The sequence below is a fragment of the Chrysochloris asiatica genome, unplaced genomic scaffold (genome assembly GCF_000296735.1).
Source record: "Chrysochloris asiatica unplaced genomic scaffold, ChrAsi1.0 scaffold00004, whole genome shotgun sequence".
NCBI lineage: Eukaryota > Metazoa > Chordata > Mammalia > Afrosoricida > Chrysochloridae > Chrysochloris > Chrysochloris asiatica.
In genome coordinates this window covers 28,229,092-28,240,455 of record NW_006408522.1, presented here as the reverse complement: position 1 = coordinate 28,240,455, position 11,364 = coordinate 28,229,092, and positions in this window count along the sequence as shown.

The window sequence follows — 11,364 nt, the reverse complement described above, 5'->3', positions numbered from 1 at the left end:
TGAGGGACAGTTTTGCTGGTTGTTCGATTTTTGGTTGGCAATATTTTCTTTCAGAGTTTTGCATATGGTAAAGATAAGAAAGAGATGGAAAGGATAAAAGCAATGGAAAGTAAAGAGAGGGAAAGGGGGAAGTAAGAGTAAACAAACAAAAACAAAGAAGGGGAAACCAGGGCAGGTGGAGCGCTTGTGGTGGGTGGGCAAGGGCTATGACAGTGGCACTGGGCCCTAGAGGGAGTTCGTAAAGACCTGGGCATTTTCTGTTGCAATTTCAGAAGTAGTTTGTGCAGACCTCTTTAAAGTTGTGATCAAGGGTTTCAGTCTCAGAGGACAGCTGGAGAGAGAGTTCCTGCTAATCCATAGCTGGCCCGAACTGGCTCTGTAAGTCTGGACCCATCTTCAGTAGGTGCTAGGGACAGTGCAGATAGCTTCCAATGACTTTATGGGTCTTACAGCTGCACAACTCACCACAGTGTGACTCTGACCTCAGAAGAGTAGGAGCTTCACTGAGGGTATATGTGGGTTGGAACCAACCAGGTCTCTGGTTATCAGGGGAATTTGGCAAACAAGAAAAAACATCTCACATTTATCTCTGGGAGTCACCAGTATACGTCGGTATCAACAGGCCTCTGTCTTGTCTCTAAAACCACTCACAAAAGTTTAATATGGCTGTGCTGCATCTGGCCTGCTGGCACAAGTCACCAGTCTGTCTCATTTTATTTTAGTTTAGTTTAGTTTTCTGTGTTTGTTCAGGTTCCTCTCCTAGTAAGCATTCAGTCTACTTCTCTATCCCTTTATCTGAATCTCAGAGTTCCAAGACTGTTTCATTTGGTTTTCTGTATCTCTGTTGTAGAGGACCTGTATAGCATTTCTGTCTAGTCTGCCATCTTGCTGCCTCCTCCTAACAGAGAAGTTTTAACAAGTAAAATGTCTGCCTTCACTTTATGCTCTAATGAGTAGCTTAAATAAAAATTAAAAAAGAAGAAAAATCATGTTTATAAATATTAAAGCAAATATTATATCTTCATGTTTGTATGATGTCTTGACTCATTTTGTATACATTTAGATTAGAATATAAAAACAGCAATTAATATAGATTTTGAATTACAGAAATGAAGAGTGCTAAGTAACTCAATGTCACCTAATTTGATATAAGAGTCATGGTTTGGCACTGTAGTATAAGCACTGGATTGCTAGCCATAAGGTTGGTTATTCAAACCCATGAACAGCTCAATGGAAACCTTATACCAGGTAGCTATGAGTTGGAAATGACTCAACAGCACTTAACAACAATTACAGTAGCAAAGGTGGTACAAACCCATGGAGACCTTATGCTCAACAGAATGAAACACTGCCCAGTACTGAGCCAACCTCACAATTGTTGCTATGCCTGAGCCCATTGCTGCTGTCACTGCGCCAATCCATCTCATTGGAGGTCAGCCTCCTTTTCTCCAACCTTTCATTTTCCTTCTCCAGGGACAGGTCACTCCTGATCATATGTCTGAGATATGAGAGCAAAAGTCTGACCATCCTGGCTTCCAAGGAGACTTTTGTCTGTACTTCCTCCAACACACATCTGTTTGTTCTTTGGTAGTCTATGGTACATTCAATATTATCCACCAACACCATAATTCAAATGCATCCATTTTTCTATGGTCTTCCTTAATCACTGGCCAACTTTCACTTGTGTATGAGGTTATAGAAAACATCAAGGCTTGGATAAGGTGCACCTTTGTCTTCAAACTGACATCTTTGCTCTTCAGTACTTTAAAGAGGTATCATGTAGCACATTTTCCTAATGCAATATGTCATTTGATTTGTTGACTGCTGCTTCCATGAGGGTTGATGGGTGATCTGAGAAAAATGAAATCTTTGACAGCTTCAATCTTTTCTCCATGTATCTTGATGTTGTTTATTGGTCTAGTGGTGAGGATTTTTGTTCCCTTTACATTAAGATGCAACTCATACTGAAGGCTGTGGTCTTTGACCTTCGACAGTAAGTATTTTAAGTCCTCTTCACTTTCAGCAGGTAGGGTTGTATCATCTGCATATTATAGGTTGTTAACGAGTCTTCCTCCAATCCTGATGCCACGTTTTTCTTCAAATAATCCAGGTTCTTGGATTATTTGCTCAGCATACAGATTGAATAAATATGGCAAAATAATACAACCCTGGCAGACACCTTTCCTAATTTTAAACTATTCAGTGTTCCCCTATTCTGAATAACTGCCTCTTGGTTTATGTACAGATTCTTCATGAGTACAATTAAGTGTTCTGGAATATTATTACTTTGCAATGATGTCTATAGCGTTTCATGATCCACACAATCTAAAGGCTTTGCATAGTCAATAACACACAGAGAAACATCTTTCTGGTATTCTTTGCTTTCAGCCAAGATGTATCTGATGTCAGCAATGATATTCCACATTCCACAGCCATGTCTGAATCTGACATGAAGCTCTGGAAGTTATTTGTGAATGTATGGGTACAGTAGTTTTTGAAATACCTTTAATAAAACATTACTTGAATGGGATATAAATGATATTGTCCAACAATTTTCACATTCTGTCGGGTCACATCTCTTTGGAATGGGCACAAATATGGATCTCTTCTAGTCAGTTGAGCAGGTAAAAAATATTTGGAAGATTTTTGTCTTCCAAATATCTTAGCATAGATGAGTGAATACCTCCAGTGCCATATCAGTTTGTTGAAAGATTTCAATTTGAATTCCATCTATTCCAGGTGCCTTGTTCTTTGCCAATGCCTTCAATGTATCTTGGACTTCTTCCTTCAGTATCATTGGTTCTTGATCATCTGCTACCTCTTCAAATGTGTGAGCATAAAATATCTCATTCTGGTACAGCGACTTTGTTTATTCCTTCCATCTTCTTTTGATGCTTTCTGCATCATTCAGTATTTTGCCCCTTTTTGTTGTTATGTGCCATGGACTCGGTTCCAACCCATAGTGACCCTGCACAGGGTTTCCGAGGTTGTAAGTCTTTATGGGAGCAGAAAGCCTCAACTTTCTCCTGCAGAGCAGCTGGTAGTTTCGAACTGCTGACCATGAGGTTAGCAGCCCAATTTGTAACCACTACGCTATTTTGTCCATAGAATCCTTCAATACTGCAAGTTGAGGTTTGAATTTTTTTCTTTAGATCTCTCAGCTTGAGAAATGCTGAGTGTGTTTTTTACTTTTGCTTTTCTAACTCCTGTCTTTGTACATTTCTTTATAAAAATTGATATTTTCTCCTTGAACTGACCTTTCAAATGTTCTGTTCAGCTCTTGGACCTCCTCAATTCTTCTATTTGCTTTAGCATATCTATGCAGGAGAGCAAGTTTTAGAGTCTCTTCTGATATCCATTTTTGTTTTTCCTTCTTTTTTGTCTTCTTAATGACCTTTTGCTTTCTTCTTGTATGCTGATCATGATGTCATCCAACAACTCTTCTGGTCTTCGGTCTTTACTGTCTAATGCATCACATCTATTCAGATTATCTCTAAATTTATATGGGATATATGTAAGATCATATTTTGACTCTTGTGCACTTGTTTTCATTTTCTTCAGTTTCAGCCTGAACTTGCATTTACACAATTGGTGATCTGTTCCACAGTCTGCCCCTGGCCTTGTTTTAACTGATGATATGGAGCTTACCCACAGTGTGTTTCCACAAATGTAGTTAATTTGATATCTGTGCATTCCACCTGGTGAGGTCCATGTTTACAGTTGTCTTTTAAGATGTTTATAGTTGTCTTTTATGTTGTTTATGAAAGGTATTTGCAATGAAGAAGTCGTTGGTCTTGCAACATTCTATCACGTTTGCAGCATAGTTTCCATCACCAAGGCCATCCTTTCCAATTACTGACCCTTCCTCTTTGTTTCCAACCTTTGCATTCCAATCACCAGTAATTATTAATACCTCTTGATTGAATGTTTGGTCAATTTCAGACTTAAGAAGTTGGTAGAATTCTTCAATTTCATCATCACTCTCTTTAATTATTGGTGCATAAATCTGAATAATAGTGGTATTAACTGGTCTTCCCTGTAGGCTTATGGATATAATCCTATCACAGACAGCAATGTATTTCATGACTACTCTAGATATGTTCTTTTTAATGATGAATATGATGCCATTCTTCTTCAATTTGTCATTCCCAGCATAGTGAACCATGTGATTGTCAAATTCAAAAGGACAATAGCAGTCCATTTCAGCTCACTAATACCTAGGATATCAATGTTTATGCATTCTAGTTCATTTTTGACAATTACCAATTTTTCTAGATTCATTCTTCCTACATTTTGTGTTTTAATTATTAATGTATGTTTACAGCTGTTTCTCGTCATTTTGAGTTATGGCCAATGAGCAAATTAAGGTCTTGAAAGCTTTACTTCATTTGCATCAACAGGGTCAACTCTACTTTGAAGAGGTAGCTTTTTCTCAATCGCATTTTGAGTGCCTTCCAACCTGAGGGGCTCATCTTCTGGCAATATCTCTGACAATATTTTGGTGCTTTTCATCATATTTCAATATTCAATAATCTGGTGCAGACAATGTTCCACTGCTATTCATAAGGTTTTCAGTAATTAAATATTTAAAAGTAGTTCATCTTTCCTTCTTCCTAGTCTGTCTTTGTCTAGAAGCTCACCTGAAACCTCTCCACCATGGGTGAACCTACTGATATTTAAAATACCCATGTCATAGCTGATAGAATCACAGCAACGCATAAGCCATCACAGTACAAAAAATTGGCAGACAATTGTATCCTGCTTCATTACCTTAATTCCCTCCAATCCTGGTCCTGGTGTGGCACTGTGGGTTAGTGCACTGGACTACAAAGTCAGTTTGAAATTCAAAGTTTGAGGATCATGGTTTAGCCAAAATGGTACATATTTTGGGAGGATAAAATTCAATCCATAACAAACTGTAAAGTGAGGACATGTTTGGTTTGTTGTAATCAACAGCAAGGTGTGTGGTGTGACTAAGCTAGAGTAAGCAATGAAACTGTTGGAAATATTTTCAGACATGTAGCTGAAGAAGAAGATCCTGTGTGGGCATTCACAAGCTTGGCAAAAATTTCAAATTTTATTCTGAATGTGATGGAAAACCACCAAAAGATTTTGACATAGAAGAGTGAAATGATCTGCCTTATATTTAAGAGGATCTGTGTATGTGCTTTAAATACTGTAGAAGAACAAATATGGAGAGGAGGCCAGTTAAGGGCTTTATTGCAATATTCTTAAGTGAGAGATAGTGGAAGTGATGAGAAGTGGTTGGCCTCAGGCTGCCATCTGCTTTTGTATTCTGGGGCTTTTGGATTCTCTAGAAGTGTTGCAGTTTTTGCATCCACTTGCCAGATGCAAAAACACAGTCTCTTCACTTCTGTGACATCTCTAGAGATGCTTCCTGGTTAGGAAGTCAACAATTCCATTCCAGTTTATTGTCTTGTCGGCAACTGGGGTTCAATTGTTTTTATATTACTTAACATAGAAACATGGATGTTAGAAGGAGAGTGAAGAGGTAAAGCTCCTTTCCTCTGTCAAAAGCAGCACCAAGACATACATCTATGCAGTTTTCATATTGGCATAAAGACCAGTTGGTTTACAAAAGATTTCAACTCATGGCAACCCAGAGTGGAATTGTGCTCTATACACAGGGTTTCAGTTGGCTGATTTTTAAGAAATAGATCCCCAGACCTTCCTTCTGAGGCCCCTATTGTCATAGGTTTTAGGATTTTAAATAAGTGAATAATCATAAGGGAAATACCAAGGCTGCTTCTAATTGTATTGCGAATGTCTTTTCTTTATCACGAAAAGAAGACAAAGCATTTATGTTTCAAATTGCTCCTTTTCACAATCTACTGTTGTTTCTCAATAAATATTTTTCCTCAAACTTTGATATAATATTCCTCATTCCAAACTTTCAATGTCCTGATTTTTTACGTTTTCAAGGCCATCGTGTTTATTTTAGCAAAAATTTGAAGGAGGCTTTAATGGAGACACCGAATAAGATTTTATTTTTCATCTACCATAATTTTGAATAAGGGAAAACATCAACACTTTTTCTCCTGACATGGCAAAGAATTTCCATGGAGAGGAAAAGAAATCAAAACAGCTGCAAATGTTGCAAACCAAGGGACCATATGAGGTGAGATTTAAAATGAGAAAAATGTCCACATTACAGTGGGCAATGCAGCTCTGGGGAAATAGTAACTCAGCACCTGAGAGCTAAATAATTCTAGAGGAGCATATATATATATATATTCTGGTATTCAGAGAAAATGACATCACAGAGAGATTAGATCTATTAAAACATACATCTGTAGACATGTAGGTGTGAAAATTGCTTTTAGAAATGAGAAGAGGGAAAAAGCTCATCTTATTTGTCTAACAATTCTATTGGGTGCTTTTCACTAAAAGAGAACCATCCATATGTTTTTAACAGTGAGGGTGTGAATTGCAGTACATTTCAAAATACATAAGAAACTAAAGAAAATGTCTCTGTTTCAGGTCATTGAGTTATGCATCCTTGTTTAGTGTTTGTCCTTAAGATTGTGATCTTATAAATAATTCAGAGCAATGATTTTGCCTTCTTTCTCTACAGCAGCACTTGGCAAGTTTCCACTTCATTTTTGTAGCTAAGACACAGCTGAGGTTTTTAGAATGGGAAAAAGATTTAAATTGTATTTTTTTTTTCATAATGAAAAATGTTATGAAAGGGACAACTGAGATAGTTTATGGGGTTCTCAATTGTAATAAGTAAAGCAGACTGAGCAGTAGAAAAAAAAAACTAGCATCTTGATACTGTTGTTAGTGAAAGAGAAATGACAACAGTGAGCAGATTAGGAAAGGGAGAATTCACTTTATCGACTTGACAATAACTGGTTTGGAAAGATCTGTCACCAAAAATGAGAAAAATTTAAAATATTTAATTGATGAATTAAAGTAATATCTAACAAAATGTTAGTAATATCTTTGGGGTTATAAATTATTACTTTATTTTAAAGTTAATTCCAGCTACTGGGACATTAGACCAAAAAGCAATAGGCAATTTATCAAGATCTCACTCAGTCAGAAACATTTGGGGCTGTAATGTTGAACTAGCAGAGAAGTTGTATTAATATGCAGTCTGAAACTTGGCAGTTCAAACCCACTAGCCACTCCTGAAACCTTACACTCATAGGGTCACTATAAGTTGGAGCCAACTTGAGGTAACAATTTACCAATAACAACAACAAAAATGCAAAACTATAATCCATAACTCTGGGGAAAATCCACCACATTAGACTTGATTCATTGAGTACCTTGATGCTCGGTTTAAAACAACAATTCTACTTCAAAACTGTATCATTTCTGGTTGTTATCTCAAATGATGCTAACTTTATCAGGAAGGACTCAATATTGGAGGTATTTGAGTTGTATCTGCCAGGAGTTTAATGAAGCCATTAGCATGGCTCTACATTTGGAATTAAAACCCTTGCCTTTGTCTTGGGACATTTCAAATGTGACAGGCGCATAGCTATAAACTCTTGGCAGTCTTTATCCAATGCAACGGTCTTACTTTACCACCACCCTTATCCCAGTTGATATCAAGGATTTAAGGAAATTAAATAGCTGTTTAATAGTGATGATGTCCAGAAGTTAAAATCAAATGCTGATAAAATTGCATTCTCTGACATGGTATAAGAAAATTTATGGTTGCCTTATTTTTGAACTCTGCTCTTCCTGGAATGACCTGCCTCTTCCTATACACCAGTCAAAATTAATCCAAGATGCCGTCTTCCTAGAAGACATCTACCTTCCAAGACAGAATTAATTTCTTCTTTATTTATTCATCAAAGTACAATGTACGTAAACTTGATTTGGGTATTTTACAACACGATGACCTTGCATTTCATTAGATTCTGTGTATTTCTATGTGTCTCTGACTTCAACATAAGTCTTAAAGACTTAGTAAAATGACTTTTCAAAGTTCAATCTATCTTTGTACTCCACCCTTCACACCACTCCAAAGTTAGCACGTCATCAATAAATACTCATTAAATTTAACTGAATGTGTAAATTTCCAAAATGTATTAAATTGCATAAATAACTCAATTTCCAAGCTAGCCTAGAGCAACAGACATTTTGTTTTGTGTTTATTTCTTTTTCCATTACTAGTTTACATGTGAAAATAATTCATGTATAGTCAAGAACCAAAACTCTAATTACTGTTGTTGCTAAGTGCTGAGAAGTCAGTTCTGACCTATATAGGGTTTCCAAAGAGCAACTGGTGTGTTTGAACTGCTGACCTTGCGGTTTGCAGTCCAAGCCTGATACTAGAGTACCACACCAGGCATCGTAGATTTTCCTAAAATATACAAATTGTAAACAGTGTATAACAAGTATAGAAAGACCCAATAAACAGTTTACTTTATCATAATTCCTTCAAAACAGTAATCCTTCTTAAGATATTACATCCAAATGAAAGAGATTTTATTTCAATGGGGAAAAAAGCAAACTGTTGTTTTATTTATTGAATTATTATACAATTAAATAGTGTCCGTGTTCCAAAGTTTCCCCCAATGTTAAAATTGAATGTTGCTTTTTGAGGTTCTCTCTGTTTACAGTTTTTAATTTTTGTTGTTAGAATTTGTTAATCTAATCCATTCAGCATAGCAAGTTTTCTGCTTTTTCAAGTGTGTATTTTCAAACTTTTTGGTTACAAATACTTTTGAAAAAAAATTAGTGTTTATATTAAATTACATAGTTTAACTAGAATTTGCTTGCAGAAATATGCTTATGTAGCTTTATAACCAAAATATTACTATTGAATGACTTTATTTAGCACGGCCAAGATTTGCTCTCTATTTCCAATATTTTTGAGTATTTGTGATGAACATATGAAAATTTTTACAAAATCAAGCTCAATTGTCTTTGCATATTCTACTTTCACTAGTTTATTTTTTTTTAAGTTTTTATATCCAACGTTTGCCTTATGTCATCTGTATACTTGTAGATTCAAAGTACCATCCTATGCACATGTGCTTGAAATGAACTGATGGCTGATCAATTGTTATTTTATTAGCATTGCAATGCTTATCTCCCTACCTTATTGTTCTCTTTTTCTCCCTGGAGTTCACAGCCATTCATTTTCACAATTGGTGTAAGACTTACTTCAGTTCCATATCTACCTTTGCCTTATGTTAAAGTACTATTTGAGTTCATGTATCTGCACTTATTTCCTTTTACTTTTGGAAGAATATTGCATTCATTGCACCCTGAATTTGCATATGATTTTTCACCAAAGATCTGTGCCCTGAAAATATCTTTACTAAATGATTGAATTTAATGTTCCCATGTGTTCACGTCTGGCTTCACTAGGAAATGTTACTAATATTCTCAGAATAATCAATAAATATGGGCAGCACATGCAGTTAGTGATCTTTCTCTGAACTCATTTCTCTGGTCTAGGATAACAAATACACAGGAAGGGAGAGAGTGGAGAAAAGAAATTAAGTGTGGCTATATTTGCAAGTAACAATTTCAGCCACTTTGTCAAGGGTAAAACAATCATCAATGAGCTATACAGATTGTTTGTCACCAGAATAACTGAATCAAGAGGTTCCAATTCATTGATTTTTTCATTCCCATATGCCTGAACATCTGGGACACAGAAAAACGGTGTGTATGTGTTAATAGACAATGTAATGGTAATGACTTCTGTCTACTAAAAGTAGCTCTCCATTTTCTGTTTGCTATCTAAATTTTATAAAAATATACTTTAGATGAATTCTGATAGAAATTCAGAAAGAACTATGATATATATGAATATAAAGATAACTTAATGACTACAGAAAATTTGAGCTTAAAGATATTTATAAAGTCAGCCTTGTTGGACAAATATTTTATGTGTCAGTTAAAATGAGACTATAGAGATAACAGAGTATATTAAACTTTTTTGTAAACATATTTTTTAATTCAACAAGTAGAGTTTAGTAGCAATAAGACAGGTAGAGAAAGTTAGAGTACAGTTCACATCTATTCCTCTTGTCAGACATTAACAAATTTTCCAAGTTTCATCAGGTGTTCATTAAATTCACAATACTCACTGTAAAAATATCGCATGAATTATTGTAGGAATATAGTAGGAAATATATGTGTGGTTCCCGATAACATCAAGTTTATAATTCAGTGTGGAGATGTTACATAAATGTGGAAATATCACAATTATGCACATAAATTGATTTTTTAGAATATGCAAATTAATATGGTACAAACTGATTACACAAGTATGGGGGGACGATATAAAGCAATGTTCAATGCCAGTGGGATTAATCAAGGAAGGTTTTAGGAGGGGAAGTAAATTTTAAACAGAATTTAATATATTTGTTTATTTAGCACTCATTTTATATTTTCTAATTATAAAAGTAATATATTCTCATGATAACAAATTGGAAAATTCCAAATTAGTAAAAAGAATAAAATGATTCACATTCCCAGTGTCCAAGGATAATTGCTATTCATAATCTCTTTGATTCCTTCCCTTTTTTTTTGGATAGTTTCTACTTAGCTATAATATTGTAGTCCTGCTGTGGTGCTGTAGGTTAAGCATTGGACTGTTAATGACAGGGTCAGTGGTTCAATCTCACCAGCTATTCCCTGGAAGCCCTATACAGGGTCCATATGAGTCAAAACAGATTCCACAGTATTTAAAACAGCACTATAATATTGGGGAGTGCAGTGGCTCCAAAGAATTAGCACTGGATTAGAAACCATAAGAACTGAAGTTCCAGCCCACCAGTCAATCTGCAGGAACAAGACAAGGCTTTATGAAAAGATAGCTCTGAGTCAGACCCAACTCTACAGCACACAAAACCAATCGTATTTAATAATGTCACATATTCAACATATGTTGTTGTTGGGGTTATGTGCCGTAAATTGGTTCTGACTCATAGCGACCCTATGCACAACAGAACAAAACACTGACCAGTCTTTCGTCATCCTAACAATTGTTACTCTTGAGACCATTGCTGCTACCACTGTACCAACCCATCTCATTGGGGGTCATCCTGTCTTTCACTAACCCTCCACTTTATGAAGCATTATGGTCTTCTCCAGGGAATGGTCCCTCCTGATACTATGTCTAAAGTATGAGAGACAAAGTCTGGTCATCTTGGCTTCCAAGGAGCATTCTGACTGTACTTCTTCCAACACAGATCTGTTTGTTCTTTTGGCAGTCCACAGTACATTTATTTATTTTCTCCTCCAACACCATAAGTCAAATGGTCCAATTCTTCTATGATCTTCCTTATTCACTGTCCAACTATCACATGCATATGAGGTTACTGAAAACACCATAGCTTGGGTCAGGTGCACCTGAGTCCTCAGACT